At 40.1% G+C, this 23779-nt stretch overlaps 3 long non-coding RNA genes across 4 annotated transcripts; 2 read left to right on the top strand and 1 right to left on the bottom strand.

Annotated features, from left to right (window-relative positions):
* Nucleotides 1-14946: 14946 nt before the first annotated feature.
* On the bottom strand, nucleotides 14947-16275 carry LOC129739282 (uncharacterized). The gene is made up of 3 exons (XR_008735796.1): nucleotides 15860-16275; nucleotides 15431-15795; nucleotides 14947-15365 (listed from the first exon to the last, which is right to left on the bottom strand). It is a non-coding gene; the product is annotated as an uncharacterized LOC129739282 (long non-coding RNA).
* A 209-nt stretch (nucleotides 16276-16484) lies between these two features.
* Nucleotides 16485-17716, top strand: LOC129739286 (uncharacterized). Of its 2 annotated transcripts, none has more exons than XR_008735801.1 (5): nucleotides 16485-16695; nucleotides 16793-16947; nucleotides 17025-17340; nucleotides 17401-17527; nucleotides 17584-17716. It is a non-coding gene; the product is annotated as an uncharacterized LOC129739286 (long non-coding RNA). The 2 variants fall into 2 exon arrangements; XR_008735802.1 differs by having other exon boundaries at nucleotides 16816-16947.
* Nucleotides 17717-20396: 2680 nt separating this feature from the next.
* On the top strand, nucleotides 20397-22451 carry LOC129739289 (uncharacterized). Its single transcript, XR_008735804.1, has 4 exons — nucleotides 20397-20604; nucleotides 20684-20838; nucleotides 20901-21510; nucleotides 21577-22451. It is a non-coding gene; the product is annotated as an uncharacterized LOC129739289 (long non-coding RNA).
* The last annotated feature ends 1328 nt before the right edge of the window (nucleotides 22452-23779 follow it).

A 23779-nucleotide genomic window follows, 5' to 3' on the forward strand; every position in this document is an offset into this window, starting at 1 on the left:
TCCGAACACTTTGAATAAACATATTAAAAAAACCTTCTAAAACATATAAACAAACTTTCGAAAACCCTTCTCCCGACCGAGAATGATTGCGGAGAGAAAAAAACGTCCCACGAGCTGCGGCTGTCAAAAAAATCGCCCTACACGCAAAACTTGGAATTGTGAACTCTTGAAAAATTTACGCTCGCCGGATGTTGTTTTTACCATGAAGTTCATGGTCACATTGAAATTCAATGGAAAAAGAATGTGATACCATGGTTCTGTTCTATTCGGGTTCCAAAGCCTGGAACTTAGCCAAGACGCATACGTTTTCGAACAAAATAGATGAAAACAACTCAGAGAGCTCCAAAAACCAGTGTTGATTGTTTGGATGCGATGATCGGGACAGTTGACGAAATAATCAAGGTGAGTACAACTTTTAATTACATTTACTATTGAGTTAGAAATTAAGTGGTGCCGAAAGAATAAATAAAAAAAATTAACAAATTTATCTTTTCTTCCAGCAATCTCTATGGAAGCCATCATTCGCAACTGTAAATATAATTTTCTCATAATTTTGAAGTGAATTTTCACCTATATTGTGTTTTCTTTTTTCTTGTCTTTTCAGATCAAGTCAAATTAGACAGAGTGTGCTGGTGGGCTAGCGTGTCGAGTGGAACAGCACGAAGTTCCACCGGCTGGATGCGGTAAAATGGCCCGGTGGCACTAATTTTTTCGTGGTAAAAATAAACCAACCGGATAAAAATGCACGCATCCATCTTCTAAACACACCGCACAATCGTCTTTTTCTTTTTGAAATAAGAAATTCCCCTCAATACGGCTTTAAAATTTCTTGAATTTTTGATTTTTTTTCATTCAGTCGATCCATGAACAAGCCTAGACCACCCTGAACAAAAACAACTCAGAATTCGCGAAAACCCTTACAATTCAGTTTTGAGTTGTGCCGCTCTAATCAAAATTTGAGTTTTCCTAGTTTTGGCGCATTTTGAATTGTTTTCCTTCAAATCTTAAAGAAAAGTTGACGGAAACCGTTCATACAATTCTATCACCTTTAGAGATACCGTCACTCATTCATTAAAACGTTCATGTTCCGTCCTTATCGTTGTTCAAATACCGTTCAACATAACAGCTGCGTTTACAGAGACAATCACTTTTTCTGAAGCTGATGATGTATCGTTTAGACTATTTTAGATATAGTTTTTTAGTATGCGGGCCACCAAAGCACGACTGTTTCGTCATAATTTTCGTTGCTTTTCTTTGACACAAAACGTAAACAATGTAATAGGCTGTCAAAATTTTGCCTTCCGTGCCCACACTCTACACACAAAACTTTCGAGGCTCCACTTAGCAAAAATACTGTGTTACTTTCGATTAGCAAAAAGAGTTGTTTTACTAACGCGATAGCAAAATAATTATTTTGCTTGGTTTTAGTAAAAAAACAGCCTAGCTAGCCGCTTCGTTTAGACAGCAGCCGCCGGCTTCGAGATAAAAAAAAAAATAGTTCGAAGCGAATCAGTGCTTTTGAGCAAATTAGATGCTGGCGAAACCTGCGAAGATTGGGCTGCATCGACGGAATGGAAGCCAGGTCGACATCGCTGCATGTGATGGACAATTGGATGAAGATGGACACCGGGAGCAGACAGGTAAGAACCGATTTCGCCAATGGAAAGTCCGGATTTGAATTTGAAAAATTCATTGTTTTTTTTTCTACAGGTTGCTGCTGCCATCAGGATGACCGACAAGAAGTAAGCCGATCTGGCCTCATCAGTTTTCCGCTCGGCGAATGGTCGGTTACTGCGGTCAAGTGCTGTTTTGTTTCTCAAGTGCAGAAAGTGTAGTGAAATTTGAAAAATAAATTGTCAAATAAAAAAGTGCAAAAAACATTTGGTTTTCTATTTTATAAACAGATATTTTTCCCGAATTTCCAACGAAAAAATAAAAAATATTGAATTTCAAATCCAATAAGATCTTTTCTACCGGTTTTTGCTAAAAAAAGTGAGCAAAAATTGCGGCGGCTAATTTTTTCTTTCGTTTGCTAAAATTTCAGCTCGAAAAATTTGCTAAAATGATTGCTAAGTTTTTAGCTGGTCAAATTTGAGCAAAATTTTGCTAATTTTCGGCCTCGAAAATTTTGTGTGTAATTCTCCTTGACTCAGATTTGAAGGAAAACAATTCAAAATGCGCCAAAACTAGGAAAACTCAAATTTTGATTAGAGCGGCACAACTCAAAACTGAATTGTAAGGGTTTTCGCGAATTCTGAGTTGTTTTTGTTCAGGGTGGTCTAGGCTTGTTCATGGATCGACTGAATGAAAAAAAATCAAAAATTCAAGAAATTTTAAAGCCGTATTGAGGGGAATTTCTTATTTCAAAAAGAAAAAGACGATTGTGCGGTGTGTTTAGAAGATGGATGCGTGCATTTTTATCCGGTTGGTTTATTTTTACCACGAAAAAATTAGTGCCACCGGGCCATTTTACCGCATCCAGCCGGTGGAACTTCGTGCTGTTCCACTCGACACGCTAGCCCGCCAGCACACTCTGTCTAATTTGACTTGATCTCAAAAGACAAGAAAAAAGAAAACACAATATAGGTGAAAATTCACTTCAAAATTATGAGAAAATTATACTTACAGTTGCGAGTGATGGCTTCCATAGAGATTGCTGGAAGAAAAGATAAATTTGTTAATTTTTTTATTCATTCTTTCGGCACCATGCATTAAGTGCACTTAATTTCTAACTCAATAGTAAATGTATTGTGCGTTTAGATAAAAATTTTATAAACGTCTTTGGTGAACTGGCATCATGGCTGACTTCCGACCAAAACATATTGAGTCGTTTTATTTCAGCGTGCGCCAAATTCACATAAAATCAACGTTGCCACAAACTCATTTGAATCGTTTGTGTATCTCATTCTTGCCCGGAAGAGTATATTCCACGCGAACACAAACGATTGCTGGCGAAAACAGTAACAGCAACAACAAAAAAAAACATTTCCACCCCGGCAGAGGGTGGTTTGTACAAAATATTTCGATCCCGACCGATTTTACTCAAACCGTTTGGGCGATCATACAAGCAGTGCCATACACGATGCAAATCGTGTTCAGAGCGACAAAATTTCATCGCATTTGTACCAATGTTGTGTAGTCTGTGGCCCGCTTAAAGTATGTAGAGATACTCTGGTGGATACAAATTTATGTGTGGCAACGTTGCATATAATACACTGTTATTTTTTAAACACAACAGTCAAAAGTTCGGAAGTAAGTTCGGGATCGGAAGTCCGGACTTCCGAAGTAAAATTTAGTGCTGGCGCTATAATAATTAAAAGTTGTACTCATTCGTATCGCATCACTCGGAGAATTCAGTCGCGTTTTCAAGTGTCCCGATCTTCGCGAACTGCTGAAAGTGAGTGTGATCCCGTCCAGTGAATCCGGGTATTTGTGCCGTTCGGACGGTAAAAACGGTGTTTTGTGCCGCGACAATAGTTTCCTGCCAAAGGCTGGTTAATTTGATTGGCCCCAGCTCGCAGAAGGGCCGATCGATCGCCACGAGGTCCGCCGCCATTGTTTGGCGAACCATCATAATCAATCATCATCATCATCAATCATCATCATCGAGGCCGAGTCGAGACGAGGAGGCCACCTTCAACCAACGAGGAAGGGCCAACGCTCGTTTGGTTGGGTTCTTCGGTTATCGTCATCCTTGAAGACCAACGGAGAACCACGTGGTTGGAGCAGTCTATATACACTGTAAAAAATATAGTTCCAAAAAGTGCTAAAATAATTTGTAAGTTATTTTTTATTTCTTTTTTCACTTTTTCTTTTTCTATCATATTTCCCTTTATATATATTTCGATAATTTTGTGCTTCGCTTATATTTTCAACACGGAGGGCATTCGTTTTCCCGTTGAAAAATATGAGCGAAGGCGGGGGGTTATACCCTCCAACTGGGGATGATGCGAATATCACCTATGAAGATGAGGAGCATCTGGAGGAATCAGCTGATGCTGGCCCTTCAGATGCAAATCGTTCTCGGATGGATGACAATGTCGGATCATCCCCAGTGGAGAGTAGAGTCACCCGGCTCCGAAAATATGCTGAAGGCTCATCTTCCTCTGGGCCATGGGTGGTTTTCATCCGGCCCAAAAAGAACGGTAAACCTCTGAATGTGGTACAGATCACCAAAGATCTGGCGAGGTGGACCTCGGTAACCAGCGTTACAAAATTACGTGCGAACAAGCTGCGCGTTGTTGTGGCTAACTCGAAAGCTGCAAACGAGATTGTGGCTAGCAATTTTCTAATTCTAGAGTATCACGTTTACATCCCGTCTCGAGACGTAGAGATTGAGGGCGTGATCACAGAAATGAGTCTGGATGCGAAGTACGTTAAATCCAACGGCGTTGGTAAGTTCAAGAGCCTCGATTCGACTTCGGTCGAAATCGTGGATTGCCGTCAACTCAATACTGCCAACGTCGTAAATGGAGTTACAAAGTACTCGCCTTCAGCTTCATTTCGTGTGACTTTCGCGGGTACCGCCCTCCCTCACTACGTCTTGATTGACGGAGTATTAAGGCTTCCTGTGCGACTCTTCGTGCCTCGACCCATGCATTGTAAAAATTGCATCAAGTTGGGGCACACAGCGTCGCACTGTTGCAATAAGCCACGCTGTCCCCAATGCGGAGAGAATCATGGGGCTGGAGCATGCTCAGCAATAGAGCAGAAATGTGTTTATTGCGGGGGCTCACCCCATGAAATCTCTTCGTGCGAGGCATTCAAGAGTTGCTGGGATAAACAGAAGCGCTCTTTAAAGGAACGATCGAGACGTTCTTATGCCTCTATCTTAAAGAGCGCTTCTCCACTGGCCCAACCTCATTCAAGTAACATCTTTTCTGTGTTGCCAGTTGACAACGAAGAAACAACGGATGAGGAAAACCCTTTTGTTTTCGTTGCGAACTCCCGGAAACGTGCTAAAACAACTCCCAAGACACCCAAAATACCCAAGAAAATCCCTACAATGAGCCCTCCAATCAGTGTCCCTAAAAAGCCGAATGCTGCAGAACAACAAAAACAAAATCCTCCTGGATTCCGTACGATTTTTTCACCACAGAATGATGCAACACCAGCAGGGACCTCAAAGGTGAGAACAGCAGAGGTGGTGATATTAACCGGACAGAAGTACAAAACACGTGTGTACAGTTTGACGTTACGCGAGAAGTGATTTATTACACGTTAAATACAAAGTAATCAGAAGCTCAAGGTATTTATACATTCAGGCACAGAGAACAGACGTACAAGCTAGCCCACGAAACTTGTGTAAAAATCCCAACACCCTTTTTGAACTAATTTTTGTTTTTTGGCTACGATTACGCCTTTTCGAAAACTGGGCACTTTAAAGTTGATTTGTAACTCTTGAACGGCGCAATAGATGGCACTGTTTGCAGTCAGTTTCTTACGTATTTTTTTTGTGATAGCATTTGAAATTTTACACACTTTTTTGACGGTTTTTTGTTCGAGCTTGTACGTCTGTTTTCTGTGATTCAGGGTAAAGCAAATACACGAATATTTGTAAGTGATCAGATGGATCCTAACACCCCTCCTCAAGCTTATCACTTTAGTATCCCCAATCTAGCACAGTGCTTGGAAAACGTTGCAGGAACTAAACCTTTTGTCAGCATATCTGCCGGCTGCTCACCGCTTGGCAAATACTGGATGGTCACCTTTCGATTCGAAACACACTCCTTGATGAACTGCAACTTAACGTCGGTATGTTTCAGTTTCTTGGACGGTGCTTCGGATTCAGCTATTGCTATAGCGGACTGGTTGTCTTCGAAGATGACGACGTTTTCCTTGTCCAAGATGTTCAGTTCCTTAAACAGCTTCAAGATCCACAGTGATTCACAGATACTGTCAGCCAAAGCACTGCATTCTGATTCGGTGGACGAGAGGGCAATAGTCCGTTGCTTGCGAGTACTCCATGACGTGGTTGCTCCGTAAGTTTGGAACACGTAGCCGGAGACGGAGTGGCGATCCTTGGGGTCAGTGGCCCAGTTTGCATCTGCAAAGCCAATGATTTGCCTTGCCGATTCCTCTCTTCTGTAGACCAGTCCATGGTGAGTTGTACCTCTCAAAAATCGTAGTATTCTCTTGGCGTGCGACCAATGCTCTTCGGATGGGTTACACTGATATTGGCTGAAGTACGATACAGCCGCACTGATATCTGGTCGCGTCGTTACCATAAGGTAGGTGAGGCACCCTATTAACTCACGATAAGGTTTCTCAAGGTTCTCCTTCTTCGACGACTTCTGTAGCTGCAAGTTGGCGATCATAGGCGTGGATGCCGGTTTGCAAGATTCCATGCCAAAACGCTTGAGAACTGCTTCGGTGTAGCCAGGCTGACTCAGCTTCATAGTCCCATTCTTTGAATCCCGGTCGATTTGGATACCCAGAAACATCCGAGCTTCACCGAGATCCTCCATGCAGAACTCTCGTAGTAGCAGCCGCTTGACTGCTTCGACTTCTTGCAGATTCTTCGACATAATGAGTGCATCATCGACGTATAGCACCAGGTAGACTGGACCGGACTTTCCTTGGCGGACATAAAGACAACTATCTTCCACACAACGTCGGAATCCAATCTGTTTCACGAATTCGTCGAATCTGTCGTTCCAGGTCTTCGAAGATTGCTTCAGCCCATAGATTGATTTGTGAAGCTTACATACTTTCTCCCCCTCCTCAAATCCTTCGGGCTGGCGCATGTAGATGTCCTCGGTGAGGACGCCGTTGAGGAACGCTGCCTTAACGTCCATTTGGTGGACAACGAAGCCATGATGGTTTGCTATTGCCAACATCATTCGGACGGTTGACATCTTCACAACTGGTGCGTAAGTTTCGTGGAAGTCGTAACCGTAACGCTGGGTAAATCCCTTGGCCACCAATCTCGCCTTTCTCTTGTAGATTGTGCCATCCGGGTTGGTTTTGAGGCGAAATACCCACTCGCAATCGACAGGCTTCCTTCCTTCAGGCAGGTCTACTAGCTGCCAAGTCTTGTTGTCGGTCAAAGATTTGAGCTCTTCGTTGACCGCTATCTTCCACTCGGGCCAGTCATCCCGCTTCCGCAGTTCCTCAATAGTCGATGGGAGGTTGTCTACATAACTTTCCGCGTTGAGCGCGAAAGCTATGCAAGAATAATCTTTCAATCTCGTTGGGGGATTACGAGTTCTTTCACTTCGCCGAAATTCTAGGGGATCTCTTTCTTCCAGGTTGTCTTCGCAGTCGCTGTATCGTTCATCATCGCTGGTTTCGTCCGGTTCAACAACCGGCACAGGGACAAAATTCGGTTCTATTGCTGGATCTTCCGGATTCACAGGAGCTTCAACGATTTCGGGCGTAGGCGACAACGACGGTCCGGCCAGCTCAACTGTTTCATTCTCTTGACTATCAATAGACGATGCCCCTCCTTCGGCAAACCACTTAGCGGACTCATCAACAATAACATCCCTGGCAATCAAAATCTTCCGTCCATCCCACAAGCGGTACCCGTTAGGACCATATCCGACAAAAATACAAGGCTTACTACGCGACTCCAGCTTGCTGCGCTTCTCTTTGCGTACGAAACTAAAGGCCCTACTCCCGAAAATCCGGAACTTGGAGACATCGGGTTTGTGGCCGTACCACATCTCGTACGGGGTCTTACCGCTCGGCAACGCTGCTGTCGGACTTCGGTTGATAATGAACACAGCTGTCAAGACTGCTTCGCACCACATGGCCTTGTCCATCTCTGCGTCCTCAATCATTGCCCTTGCCTTGTCCATTATGGTTCTGTTAAGCCGCTCGCTCACGCCATTTTGCTGGGGCGTGTATGGAACGGTGTATTCCAGTTGGATTCCCTTTCGGCGGCAGAAATCGCGAAATTTGTTTCCTACGTACTCGCCCCCATTGTCGCACCTGAGGCGCGAAATACTGCTGTCGAAATGCGATTCTGCCATGGCCACGTACGTTTCGAAAGCATCGTAGACTTCATCTTTAGTGTGCAAGATGTACACCGCCGAGAAATGGGTGTAATCATCAGTGAAAGATACATAATGTCGCTTACCGTTCCATGCTGCTGGCTTCATACCTCCACACACATCGCTGTGTATCAGCTCCAATGGACGTGCACTCCTAGGCAAGGGCATCTCGATGAACGGCAGCCGTGTCTGCTTTCCCTTCAAGCATGGCTCACACAGCTCGCCTCCTGATAACTCGCCTTTCTTCAGCACTAAGCCTTTCACTAGATCTTCACTCACTAATTTCTTTAGTCCACTTTTGCCTATGTGGCCGTATCGTCTGTGCCACAATTCTTCATCACTCATCGTCTTTTCACTCACTAGAGCCTTCTGGCTCATCACTTTCCACAGTGTGGCGTCCATTTCGTACAGACAGTCCATCCGTTTGGCCGTGCAAATAACCTCGCCTTTCCGCTTAATCACTGCACTTTTCTCCGCAAACACAACCTCCATCCCGAGTAAACCCACTCGCCGTATGGAGAACAAGTTGTATCGCAGTCCCGGGACATACAGAACATCTTTTACAACACACTTTCGTTGCTTCTTGCCGATATTCACTGTCATGTCGACCGTCCCCGAGTGATTACACTTTAACACTTGCCCAGACGCGACTCTGATCGAAACCGGATCACTTAGTTGCTCCATATCACGCAACCAATAGGGCTCCCCCACCATGTGGTCAGACGCCCCCGAGTCTAGAATCCACGTCGCTGCACTGGCTTGCGAGTAATTTGCACTGCCAACGGAATGGCCACCAACTAAACTACACACGAAAGTCGTCTCTTCTCCGACGTGAGCTTTCCCCTTGTGCACATTCTTCTTCTTTTCGTGCGTTGACTTTTCTTCTTTTCGATCGGGACACACCGCTTGTTTATGCCCGATTTTCCCACACGAAAAACACTTCAGTTTGCCACTTTTTCTGAACGATTTCCCAGCGAACGTGGCGGATTCACTTTCCAGCCCCACATCATCGCTGTTCGCTCTCTTCACGCTTTCGTTTAGCAACCGTGCCCTAACGAAATCAAGCGTACACTGCTCGTCCGACAGAGTCTCGAGTACCGTCACGAGCTGACTGTAAGATCGCGGCATCGTTTGGAGCAAATAGAAGACTATCAAACGTTCATCCAAATTTATGCCCGCTGATTGCAAATCGCGCACTATACGATCAAACACTAGCAGGTGCTCCTGCATCGCACTCCCCTCTTCAAACTTCATCCCCGACAGTTTCTTGAGCAAGAAAAACTGGCCCGAAACACCTTTTCTAGCAAATGCATTTTGCAACGCCCTCCAGATTTCAACCGGCGTACGCTTCTGCTTGACGTATTCAAGCTGCGAATCCGCGATGTTCCGGATCAAGACCGATTTGCACTTCACATCATTCGCTCTTCTTTCGGCCAACTTCCGCTCCTTCTCCAATTTCACTGGAGCAAGATCTGACTCGAGAACTTGAAGTTCCGGCACTTCTTCCGCCGGCTGCTGAATGCACGAAAGCAGTCCCAACTCTTCCAAATGAACTTCCATTCGGAAGCTCCAGTTGGCGAAATTATTCCCGTCAAAGAGGTACACTTTTCTGTCCACTTCCATCGCGAAAATACTTTTTCTCGACCGATAAACTAAACTTTTACTATCGACCGAAAACACGTGGAAATTTTCACTCGCGAGATTTGCAGGTTGGGGCGTAGCGCTGGGCCCATAACCTGAGAACAGCAGAGGTGGTGATATTAACCGGACAGAAGTACAAAACACGTGTGTACAGTTTGACGTTACGCGAGAAGTGATTTATTACACGTTAAATACAAAGTAATCAGAAGCTCAAGGTATTTATACATTCAGGGTAAAGCAAATACACGAATATTTGTAAGTGATCAGATGGATCCTAACAAAAGGCCCCTTTGACGAATGCAGTTTTTTCAGAATCAACTTCCCAGCCAGGATTGTTTAAGTTGACTGACATTCTGAATGGAATTTTTTCGTTTTTCAACGTTTCTGAATCCATCAAAAGCATTGTAACAACAATGCTTCCTGTAGTAAAGACATTTTTGAAGCAATTGATGCAAACTTGGCCCCTCATTTCAATGTTTATCTCTCTCGATGGCTAATTTACGCCCAGAGGTCGGGGATATCACTGTTATACAGTGGAATTGTCGTAGTTTAGTTCCTAAACTGGATCCGCCCAAGCAACCAAAAGTCGCGATTTTACTTAACTCCGAACTCCGAAGTTCACATTTGGCTGACAAAATGTATTACGGGAACTTCAGGTGACTCTTGTCGCGTAAAAGTTACTCAGGAACTTCCATAGCCCTTTGAAAGGTTAAACTATCGATAACGGAACTTCTAAGCGCTTTTAATGGAACTTCTTTCAAGAAAGTCGATAACGTTCGCGTAACATTCCGAAACGCACCATTAAGATACTTGAAGGTGTTTTAAGGAACCTATATGGGAAATCTAAGCGACATGTAAGAAATGTTTTTCAAGAAGGTCGATAACGTTCGCGTAACATTCTAAAGCGCATCATTAAGATACTTGAAGGTGTTTTAAAGAACCTATATGGAAATTCTAAGCGATATGTCAAAAATGTTTTTCAAGAAGGTCGATAACGTTCGCGTAACATTCTAAAGCGCACCATTAAGATACTTGAAGGTGTTTTAAAGAACCTATATGGGAATTCTAAGCGACATGTCAAAAATGTCTGTCAATTTCTTGTCATGGTATTTGTTTTGTTTATATCTGTACTGATATTTACAAATGGAGTTCAAGATTTTTTCGAATTTTTCTTATAAATGTTGAATAAAATATTCGAATAAATTTTTGATGATGCAAATTTTTGTTATGATTCATATTGTGTACTGAAAGTCCTTTGAACGAAATAAGGTACCTTCTATTGACCAACCCACTCAATCATCTCAAATGACATTAAGTTTAAATACTAATCATTACAGTGGCAATTAGCTATTGCTGGATTGGTCGAGAGGCTGGTGAGTTTCATTGCAACCTAGAGAGCAGCGGTTCAATTCTCTAGGCGTGTAAGCAGCTTTTGTAATCAAAACAATATACTTAAAATCAATGAGATAGACCATGATAGACCGGCAACCTAGCAATCTGACATGTGGTTGTCAGAGCAATCTGCCAATTGGATTTTTTTTTCGGCGCGTAGAAGTTTCTTGACATTCTCTTAGAAGCTGAATAGCGTTCTCTACAGCCCCCTAAACGAACTTGAAAGTAGCTTTAAGAACTTAAATTTTGGGCTGATTAGCATTCTCTTCAGATACAAACGAGAGCTGATTAAGCTTCTATGGAACCTTTTTAAGGGAATTCTGGTTGCTTGGGCGTTCAAATTTCTTCTTCATGAAACTAGTTGCGATATTTTTGCCCTTTCAGAAACATGGCTTTCTTCTCAATCAAACATCTCATTCCACGATTTTAACATTATCCGTTTGGATCGCAACGATTCTTATGGAGGGGTGCTTTTGGGGATCAATAAGCGCCACTCCTTTTACAGAATCCACCTCCCTTTATCAGGAGGAATTGAAGCTGTTGCATGTCATATAACTATAAGAGGTAAGGACTTATGCGTTGTCAGTTTGTACTGGCCTCATAGAGTTGCAGTGGATCGAAATCACCTAGAGGACCTGTGCTCAGTGCTTCCTGAGCCAAGGTTGATCCTGGGTGACTTCAATTCACATGGAACTGTCTGGGGAGAACAAACTGACGATTGTCGTTCTACTCTTATTTATGACATTTGTGACAGTTCCAATTTAACAATTTTGAACACGGGTGAAAAAACACGGGTACCTAAACCCCCTGCAAGGCCAAGCGCAATTGACCTCTCACTCTGCTCAAATTCACTATCATTGGATTGCCAGTGGAAGGTAATCCCTGATCCCAATGGTAGTGATCACTTGCCAATCAAAATTACAATCACCAATGGGGCCAGCACTTCAAATTCAACAAATATGGCATATGACCTTACAAGACACATCGATTGGAAAAAGTACTCGGACGAAATAACAGATGCCATTAATTCTATGAATGTTTTACCTCCTTTGGAGGAGTATCACTTTCTTTCACGTTTGATCCATGAAAGTGCACTTTGCGCTCAAAAAAAACCCATCCCAGATTCATCTGTTCTTCGAAGGCCCCCAAATCCATGGTGGGACCAGCAGTGTTCCAAGCTTTATAAGGACAAATCAAAAGCATTCAAAGATTTTCGAAAACATGGAACCCTCGTCCTTTTTGAATCATATGTTTCCCTTGAAAATCAGTTCAAAAAATTGATCAAAGGGAAGAAAAAGGCGTATTGGAGGAATTTTGTGGGTGGTTTATCACGGGAAACATCCTTGAGTACCTTATGGAAAGTGGCACGAAGCATGCGCAATCGATCATCTACAAATGAAAGTGAAGAAAACACACATAGATGGATATTAAACTTTGCACGGAAAGTCTGCCCAGATTCTACACCTGTACAAAAAATAATCCGGAACGTGCCTCCTGATAGGTGTGGTCTGGATTCCAGCTTTTCGATGGTCGAATTTTCACTTGCCCTCCTCTCTTGCAACAATTCAGCTCCGGGAATTGATAAAATAAAATTTAACTTGTTGAAAAACCTTCCGGACGCCGCCAAGTTTCGCTTGTTAAATTTATTTAATCAATTCTTGGAGAACAACATTGTTCCCCAAGAGTGGAGAGAAGTGAGAGTAATCGCTATCCAAAAGCCCGGAAAACCAGCGTCCGATGCGAAATCGTACCGTCCAATAGCGATGTTGTCTTGTATACGCAAGTTGATGGAGAAAATGATTTTGTTTCGTTTGGATAAATGGGTAGAAGCAAATGGTCTCCTTTCAGATACTCAATTTGGGTTCCGAAGGGGCAAAGGGACAAACGATTGTCTTGCTTTGCTGTCTTCAGAGATACAAATGGCGTACGCAAAACGTGAGCAAATGGCTTCAGTGTTTCTAGACATAAAGGGAGCTTTTGATGCAGTTTCAATAGAGGTGTTGTCAGACAAATTGCACTCCCGGGGTCTGCCTCCTCTATTGAACAACATCTTATACAGCTTGCTTTGTGAGAAACATCTGAACTTTGCTCACGGAGATATTGCAATTAGAAGAACCTCCTACATGGGCCTCCCACAGGGTTCATGTTTGAGTCCACTTTTGTACAACTTTTACGTAAGTGACATCGACAGTTGTCTCTCTGAAGGCTGCACTCTAAGACAACTTGCAGATGACGGCGTGGTGTCTGTCACAGGTTCTACTGAGTCTCATCTGCTCAGACCTTTACAAGATACTTTAAACAGATTGTCATCCTGGGCTTTGGGGCTTGGGATTGAGTTTTCTCCTCAGAAAACGGAGATGGTTGTTTTCTCTAAGAAACGTAGACCTGCTCAACCTAAGCTTCAACTTCTAGGCCGAACGATCACTCAATCGAGGTGTTTTAAGTATCTTGGGGTTTGGTTTGATTCCAAGTGTACTTGGAGAGCCCACATTGAGTATCTGAAAGGAAAATGCCAACAAAGAATGAATTTTCTCCGATCAATCACTGGCACCTGGTGGGGAGCCCACACACCAAAAAATTTGTAAAATTAAATGAGCCAGAAACGCTTGGAAACCTAAATTTTTCCTGACCTAATCAAGCATTCATCTAATTTTACATCACTTCAAATTTAAATCACACACACTTTGAAACTCAGCACTCAAAGGTGAATAAATTTACTTATTTCACTAAGCGAAGGTCGAAAAAACATTTCGTATTGTCAACCCGAATAGGATTGCACCGTGAAAACACCATGAATTCCATATTCACAAACCATAAATTGTATGGTTTACACCATGATTATAATCGTCCACGATACCGTGAATACACATTGGAATTCATAGTTTACGACCGTACATTTAATCGTTTTGCCGAAAATAACCATGAAAAAGGGGTATTGTTATGCAGCGTGACCATGAAAAAAATGGCGATTTTCCATACATTGAGAAGCCCAAAAATATGAAGTTCATTGTTGTAGCATCTTCCAATTTTTCATAGTAAAATCATGAAAATCCGATGATTTTCATTGTTAAACCGCTGTAATGAAATTTTTTGCTTATGGTGGGTTTTTTTTGTACTCGGTTTTTTTCTGTCATCATTTTTTCATGTTTGTTTTAGAAAAAAAAAACAATAAATTTCTTGACATTTATTATTTATTCTAATAATCTTGACACATTACTTACAATTCATTATTCACTGGACTGCTTTGAGGCTCGCATCCCGTCATCCATTGGCTACCGGAACCTGTGCCATCCGCAGAGTGTTTGTTGCTAGAATATAAAATATTATTAATGATTGTCTCCTGTTAACTTTAACTTTAACTTACCGTTGCGCCAATCTCCGAACACTTTGAATAAACATATTAAAAAAACCTTCTAAAACATATAAACAAACTTTCGAAAACCCTTCTCCCGACCGAGAATGATTGCGGAGAGAAAAAAACGTCCCACGAGCTGCGGCTGTCAAAAAAATCGCCCTACACGCAAAACTTGGAATTGTGAACTCTTGAAAAATTTACGCTCGCCGGATGTTGTTTTTACCATGAAGTTCATGGTCACATTGAAATTCAATGGAAAAAGAATGTGATACCATGGTTCTGTTCTATTCGGGAAATTACGTGTCGTCTTATAATTGTCAGAGGTCGAATCCGTAAATTCAACACCATACACGGTAATTCTCCTTGACTCAGATTTGAAGGAAAACAATTCAAAATGCGCCAAAACTGGGGAAACTCAAATTTTGATTAGAACGGCACAACTCAGAAATGAATAATAGGGGTTTTCGCGAATTCTGAGTTGTTTTCAATCATGCATTTTTAAGGAGCGTCTGAAGGATCTGAGCCAAAACAACTCAGAATTTTATAAAATTTTGACACGGTTTCGAAAGGGCTTATATTTTTTGTAATGAAAAAAGTGAAATTACGGATCGAATTAAGTAAATTTAAACAACTACATGAAAATACTTTTATTCACCGTCGCCTTTTTTTCTCGTCGAATTTAGCGAGTGGCAAGCAGCATTTTTTTCCTGTTGACGAGTAGGAGTATCGTTCCCCTCCTGCCAACAGACGAATTTCCACCGATCCCTTGGCCGCATCCGGTGGAATCCAACATGACAAACAAGAAAGTGAGTTGATTTTGGCCAGTTTGAAACGACCGCCTCCACCTTCGAAACGCTACATCACTTATCGGTGCGCTCAGCTGTGGCATGAGATCCTTATCATCCGGCTTACCATCATCCTCGTCATCGCCACAATCTTATTAGCTATCGCGATTTCTTTTAGTTCGTACGGTTTCGATCCTACGGTTTAATACAAAACAAAAAATAATATTATTGTTTTAATTTTAAGCGTTTCGAATTATTACCTTAATAACGATGAAAGATGTTGTTTGGTTTCCATCCGAATAATCACTTTCCACATATTCGTTACGAGTAGGAACCGGAAACGAGTTTGATGTGGATGAACCAGGTCTACAGCTATACCAGCTGTAGCTCACTCAACACCTGTTAGTAAGTGCTCGATATTTTTCTGGATACAGTTGTCCTTCGGTAGCATTTCATAGAGTCGAGGCTGCTCTAATGGGTTGGCCAGGAGCGTTCAACTTGAAACCTGGCGATTGACCGATATTTCTCGGAAAAAACACTGCCTATTCCAGGATCTGGAGATGGGATTAGAGCTGGAACTGGCCAATGTTTATCTGACCGAAAAAGACATCCGGCGGGAATATACCTGAAAAAAAACTAGATTAGGAAACGATGAAAGCAAATGAATTCCTTAAATTTTAAAATCTTACCCATCGCATTTTCGCCGTAGTTGATAATCAACACTTCCTGCCGTACGATGAGAAGCATCGTTCTCCTGAGCCAATAGAATTTCCGGATAACATTCTCGGTCCTGGAGGGCGTTAGGTGCTCAGCCGGGACTTTAACCGATCCGAGTGGCTTAAAATCTACGCTGCATTCGGTGGAAACCAACCTGAAAAAAAAACAAACAAAAGGAAATTTAAAATTTTACCCGGTTTCCGTAATGATTTCTAGAAGAAAAGATAAAGTGGTTGAAAACTTTTTTCTGCTTTTCAAATCACAAATGATTTTTTTTTGTCAACTGCAACTTCGACCATCGCAACCGAACAATCAACATTGGATTTTAAATCACTCTGAGTTGTTTTCATACATCTTAATCCAAAACATGTGCGTCTTCGCTAAGTTCCAGGTTTTGAAACTCACTAGATGAAAACAACTCAAAATTTTGATAGATTTCGATTCACTTGATTTCATCTTCATAGATGATGCGACTTCTGAACCAAAACAAATCAGTCTCTGAATATTTTCAAATTACCGTGTATGGCATCCCAGTTTTGGAAACGTCAAAAATTTTCAAAACAAACGCGCGTTTGTTTATTTTGATAAGCGCGCGCCGATTTTTGTTTTTGTGTTTGATTCAGTGTGATTCTTCAGCAGCCCCTTCTCAAGCAGTTATTTCATCTTGCTGCTGGATTCGTGTATCTACCATTTGTGCGGACAAGCAGCAGATAGCCCTGGTTTAGTGCAACAGAAATCCTACCGAAAACCGTGTACCAGAGGGGCGACAAAGTTGTGGACTCGTTGGATATACCCCAGAAAAAAGAAGGTACAAAGATTTACATGGCCCATTTTCAAACCTGCACCAAAATCTTTTATTGGCAACCATGAAATGGACATGCTCATTGACTCCTATCAACATTCAGGAACTGACATCTATCCACTTCAGCATTTGGTTACTCTTTGTCCTCGGTCAGTCCCTGTTGCGATTTCCAGCTGGTGCCGGTCGACCCCGTTCGTGGCGTAGAAGACTCTCGGGCAGCTTCAGTCGGTTAATTCATGTCTATTCGGCAACCTCAAAGTAAGTATGAAACTTTTCTTTGAAAGTATAAGGAAGAATTTTCAAAGTGCGATACAAATTTTCATTCTTTGTTTCAGATATCTGACAAATGGCAGACCGGAATCGATTAACCTAAGAAGACATCATCGAACCCATCATAGTCTGATCCATTCAATTACGGATTAGTTTGCTGCCCTGGCACAACATGAAGAACAGAGGAGCGTATGCAGGCAAAACTCGTTTCAAGTGAAATTGCGTTTGTATAACCGAAGCCGGTACCAGGGGAAACAACAATCAAAAATTAAGAAGGAACAGATAACCTGGGCTAGTTGTATTGCTGCTACCTTGATCAGGCTGTGCGCTGAAGAGCAGATTCATCTTGGGAACATCTACAATCTTGCTGGTTATTTTCAGGTGAGGGATCATCAAATTTCATCTCGATGATCGCAAATATTACTGTTTTTATTTTATTAGGTTTTAGGCTTTAAAATATTATCCGAATCACTACAAACACCAATGCCAGCAAAACAGACGTTCTGGCGACGACGTGAAAGCAGAAATTCAATTTGTAAACAATTACCAATAATTGCCAAAGGAACACGTAAGTACAATGAACCATTTTTTAAAAAAGGTTTCTAACATTATTCGAACTTTTAGTTGGCAATTTTGCATTTGAAGCAAAGCGTCTCAAAAGTTACTTGACAAGGAACGATCATATTCCGAACCATTGTGCTGATAGCTTTCTGCGCCACTTACGTCCTTCACCAGCGATAGCACATCACCAAAGTGAAATTTGGTAAGTCCGATCTACTCATCTGCGCCTTTTAAATTATTACTCTATCATGAGTTTCAAAATTATAAATGTCTTATGTTTCCTAATGTAACATGTTGGTTTAGTTTTATTTTTAGAATCAGGAATCTGAAATCCAGATCTGTGAACAAAAACTTACTCGTCGCATAAGCGTAAACAACTTTCAAAAACAGCAAAGTCTGTACTAAGCCTTGGTTGCATTATTTCGATTACTTCAACGGAGTTCATAATTTAAATTTGAATTGGCAGACTTTGATACGAGTCTGTAATGTAATACAGTACTCGTTGCAGCCATTGAATAATGCAATCTCCGGGTAGTCGACATTATGTTTCGAAGTAGTGATTGTAAATAATTTAAAATAACTGGTGCTGTACGGCTATGATGTATATGACACCTACCTAATTCTTCATAAATTTATGTTTGTAATTAAAAAAAAAATAGTAATTGAAGATTATTCTCGTAACTGACAAAGCTCAGTATCAATTTTCTAAGTTATAAGGACTGTTGTATTCAATGGTGATGTTATGTGAAATAAATACACACCAAAAATTTTATAAATTTAAACGTGACAGAAACGCTTGGAGCTCTAATTGTTTTTCGCTCTAATCGAAAAAAGATATAATATTAAATCAATTTGAATGTAAATAGAACGAACATTTACGCTCATACTCTTGTAAGACATAATTTTGAATCGAGGAATCTATTTTTACATTTCTACGAGCCTAATTCACACCCACACACTAACAAAATAAGTTGAATGAGCTATAATTTGGAAGTTCTGTTTTCAATACTCTAATTTTACGTGAAATTGCATCGAAATCGACCGGGAATGGTCCTGTGGAAACCTTTTGTTTGTTTTCACAGCATCGTGTTGTAAATAGTCGATCGGATTATTTTTTTTGAAAAAGTGGTGTAAAATGGTAAATTTCGAATAGATAATGTGGTTTTTGTTTCAAATCTACTTCGGTAAAGTACCTGCTACAGTTGAACCTGAGTTTACATAATAGCATTCACACTTCATTTCACAGTTAGTTTTTCTCGAGTCTATCATTATAAAAATCATCAAAAAATCATCAAAAACCAGGAAGGTAAGCAGATCTATACGAATACGAATTCTTTAAATAATCAGTATTAAAAATTAACTTTTCAGCTATCTGTAGATGCTTCAGCATGTAAGTGGCCTACAATATTTCCGTCCGCTCAGCAATTAGAGTTCGATAGGAATAAAGAACGATTAAAAGTAAGCGTAATTCAAATTTAGTGAATATTTTAAAATGCCTGTTTGAAGCCCAAGTACCAATGATATAAGTTTATCGGTATGAGTCTCGTAAGTGATATCAGAAATTTGTTTTTATACGTAATCCGTCCACTAATTAGTTTTATTCCGCCTCTAGGCAACTGAGGTTACCTTCATAATCTGCATCCTCGCGATTAGGTTCAGGAACAGAGCATAAGATCCTTTTTTTTCGGCGCTTGCGGACAATTAAGTGCGGAGATTGTAAGCATTTCCCTTGGTCAATCAGCAAACATTTTGAGATGGAAAGCCAAACAGGATTAACGATCGCACCTACGTCCGATGAAGATCAAATCGCAGACACCTGGTGTCAGCGATCAAATTTAGCTCGTCATGTTCTGGGAGATCTAAATCCAAATTGACCGAATGGCGTGTATCCGATAGATCATAACTGGTTATATGTAAGACGTTTATTGGCACAGATCTTCTGATCAATGAAACACAGACCTTCGGTATGGATTCCAGCATCTCCAGGAAAAGATTGTTCACCAAGTTGGCGTAGTAAAACTCTGGAACTGACTGCAACTGATAATCGTATAAGGTTCAAGGTCAATTTTGTTTTGTTTATGTTTAAGCCTCGACACGTTCAACGGAAATTATTGAAATAGGATTAGTATCTAAACATTAACCAAAATACCTAGCGTACCATTTGAAAAGGGTGAAGCTGCGAAATAAAAATGGTTTCGCATTTCAGGCGTTCGTAAGTTTTTTTTTCGGTCAAAACTTTTGTTTACGATAAGGTTATTCAAAATTTGTTCAAACAACTTTTTCCTTAATTTTACAATCTGTTCCGGAAAGCTTCTTGAATCATTCATAATCTTTCAAACAAAGCATAAAATATTTTGTGTATTTTGTTATTTCACGTAAAATATGATTAAGTAGCAAAAGTTTTTAATAACTATAAACATTCAGTGGTTGCCATAACATCGGCTTATGGGAAATCAGATGCCTCACATATATGCAGCGACAGAGAATTTTTGTTGTTGTTATTTTAAATAAAGCAGTTTTTTACTAAATTAGCTTCATATAAATAATTAAAATGTGATATGTTGAATGTCATACGACTAGATATTTTTCGCATTGAATTACGATTTGAAATTAGCTATAATTTTCGGAAAGGATTTGATGGCAAAACTTTACTGCGCTTTGTAACGTAACGATTTCATCACCTCTTTTTCCACCTTATTGGTTTGATCCACATTCAAACCTAACTTTCAGTGCCAAATCGGGAGCGTGTAATTATGTTTTAGGCGATGGGTGCGCTCGAAATCCCGGTATACGATTTCTCGTGCGTTAAACAGAGAAAGTAGCCTTCACTTCAATTTCACTCCGATTAGCTGTCACTCTTATGGAAATCTGTGTAAGAGTAAAGAGCAATCTTTATTCTTTTTGGCAGGCCCAAGCCCAATTTAAAGTTTTCAGTCATGCTAATTTCATTTTTCTAATCGACTCAAAAGTTTTGGCCCCGACTAACTGGAGAGCAAATTGAATTTCTCATAAGGGGGATTTTTGGAGCTATCTTTTAGAATACCTAGGACCTAAAAGGAAATAATTTGTAGTCAAATATCACAGGTAAATATCTTTATTCAAACATTGTTTACATTCCATCGCAAAATTTATGTTCCACATGCACATCTTTTATTTGTTTCAGATAATGGCATAAGAAGAATCTTCCGGTGTAACCTGTACTGTGGCGCATACTGCCTGCTACGAAACTATTTCGATTTAAATTTTTTATCAAGCCGGATGAGTAGATCTTATCGTGAATTCCTGAAACAATATCCGTAAACAACAATGTGTCGCCTGGTGAGTTACTATCTGGACAGTGGATGAAGTGGAAATTTTTAATTTTACCTACATTGTTACAGAAAAATTAACCGCTTGTTGTTAACATTCGAATCAGCAGTCCAGACTGTCTAATCCAGAAGAACGTTGTGCTGGCTCTAGAAGAAGTTGATTCGATGGAACGTCATATCTTTTTTTGGATGTCTAGGTCGAGTCCTGATCGCTTGCTTTGGAAGAGCGACGAAGAACCCAGAGATGGGAAAAACTTCGTCTTCCAAGTAAACAAAGACAATTATATTTGGCTGACAAGTACTACCCGGATGCGGATTCAAATTTCAAAAAGTTTACTAAGCGTTTCTGATAGGAAGGTGAGAATTTTTATGCTCTTTGAAAAGGGGTCTAAGGAGTAACAATGACATCACGAATATGATACGGTTAACGAAAATTTGCTACGAAGTTTACCAATGCATTCCTGTCCTGTCCTGTGAAATCAATGAATAGCATGATTACCAAATCAACGATATCTGCCGCTGGTTTGCCACCAGTGATGAAAATGCTTTTACAGTGAAGTCTCAACGAGACTCACTGATAAACAATTCGATATTGGGAATGTTGTTCCTCGACCCGCGAATGTCCAGTCGGTCTCTTGATGGCAGTGAAGAGCTGATCAATGCAAACGAAGTTCGGATTCAAGTAGGTTTTCCTGTTAGCATCTTACTAGGAACTGAAAATTAAGTGATTTTATTTTTAAACTTTTAGAGACGATGTGGATTAAGAAAGAGCGGAAATTATACTAATCGATTGGCACTAGTCATGTTATAAACTAAAAAAACCATTTCGACATTATTTTATCGTTCGATCAAAGCGATGTTGAATACGTTGAATACGGGTACGAAATTTTCAATTAAGGGTAAAATTGTAATTAAGCTTAGTTTTTTTTTTTGAAATTGGACAAGTAGCTAAGAAATTATGGGAATTCTGTTCTCATGTTACGGTATTGTGAAACCCTAAATTCATATAGTAAAATGCTTTGAAATTAGGCGACAGGAAAAGAAAACAGAGCCTGATTCGGGCGAACCGATAGTAAGGTGTACGAAGATACCAACAGAACGTAACAGTCCCATCAAACTCGCACTAAGGATTTTTTTGTAAGCTCACTCAGCTCTGGAGTTATCGTTGAGTAAGTCACTGATACTTTCTTATTTTAGAATCTGACGAGCTAATTCTAAGGTTCAGTCATTTTCAGGTTGTTGATTGTTGACGTTAGAAGTTATAACAAAAGACCGAACATGCTTCCGGTTCTTAGCAGGTGGCTTAAATTCCACTTCCAAATGGACCAAATGGAAGGCCACCTAATTTCCTAATTTCGTTCGTTATTCGTTCAAACAAGATTATTTCCGTGCTTTTTGTAGCTTGACTGCGCTTAGTGCAAAGAAATTTCTTAGCCCTGGACTAGTTGTGTTTAGAGTGTCTTACTAGTTGTAACAACAGATAACTGTAAATATTAGGCCAGAATGTCCAGCAAAGCTCAGAACTGTTGATTACGCTATGCATAGTAATACTTTTGTTAAAATTACAAACTTTCAAAACCGGAACGCACTTACTCTAAACAAGGACTGATTCGTGTTTTGTTATGCCGAAATATTATGATTAACCAAATAGTTTAATGACAACTTTTAGTGTTATCAGACATTCTCATTAATGAAACAAAATTGTTGGATGTCTTTCAATAAATTTCAGTATAAAGATATTCATCAAGTCTTTTTCTTCAATAGAAAAAAAAATATTCCTTCAAACAGAAACATATACCTTCTGAAAATTGATTGACTTTTGCGAATAGGGGAATTGGTTTCAAATTCTTAAACTTAACCTCTTGAAATTTCCTCAGAATCCGTAAGCACAAAAGTGAAGTATTTTGACATTAATTTCGATCGTTACCAGAAAAACATTTTCTTGTGTAAAATTTCACAGTTGGCAAAAATACTTTTTAATAAACAATAATTTAGTTTCGGAGTTTTGGCATCACTTGGAGGATCTCTGTGATTCCATTATTTTCAAACTAAAATAACGTTTAATAACAAGTATTTTTGCAAAATTTGAAATTTTACACCATGAAATGTTTTTTTATCGGTAACGATCTAAATTTATGTCGAAAACGATGCTTTCCTTTTGTGCGTCTAATTAACCATAAATTTACATCATCGATGATATAATATTATGTTAAATACGTCATTAAATTTACGTCAGGGAATTTATGTCTTCAAGCGTTTCTGCTTTTTTTTCGTGTAATTTTATGTCAAAAGTGATGCTTCAATTTTGTGCATCCAATTTGACATAAAATTACACCAAAAAATTAATAGTGTGTAGATTGAACCTTTTTTTTTTAGAGATTTATTTCAACCGAAATAACCTTTATTCAAAATCATCTGCATATTGCCGTTCAACAAAAAAATACAGAGTTGTATGTTAAATACCACACACACACACACACACACACACACACACACACACACACACACACACACACACACACACACACACACACACACACACACACACACACACACACACACACACACACACACACACACACACACACACACACAAACACACTTTCATGGACATTATGTTAGGAAAATTTGACAGCTTGCAAAAATACTTGCCATTCCACGTTATTTAAACGCTCGAAAGTGACATAAATTTAGATCGTAGCAGAAATAAAACAGCTTTGTATAGAGTTTTGAACTAAAATTTGGTAAATTTGTACAGTTTTCATAAATACTGATTATTAAAAATTAATTAAGCTCACTACAAAGCAATTTTATTTCTGCTACGATCTAAATTTATGTCAAAAAGGATGCTGCACTTTTGTGCGTTTAAATTGACATAAATTTACATCATCGACGATATAACATTATGTCGAATATGTCATACAATTATTGTCTGATGATTTATGGCTTCA

Source organism: Uranotaenia lowii, chromosome 1, assembly GCF_029784155.1.
Source record: "Uranotaenia lowii strain MFRU-FL chromosome 1, ASM2978415v1, whole genome shotgun sequence".
In the NCBI taxonomy this organism is placed as follows: Eukaryota; Metazoa; Arthropoda; class Insecta; order Diptera; family Culicidae; genus Uranotaenia; species Uranotaenia lowii.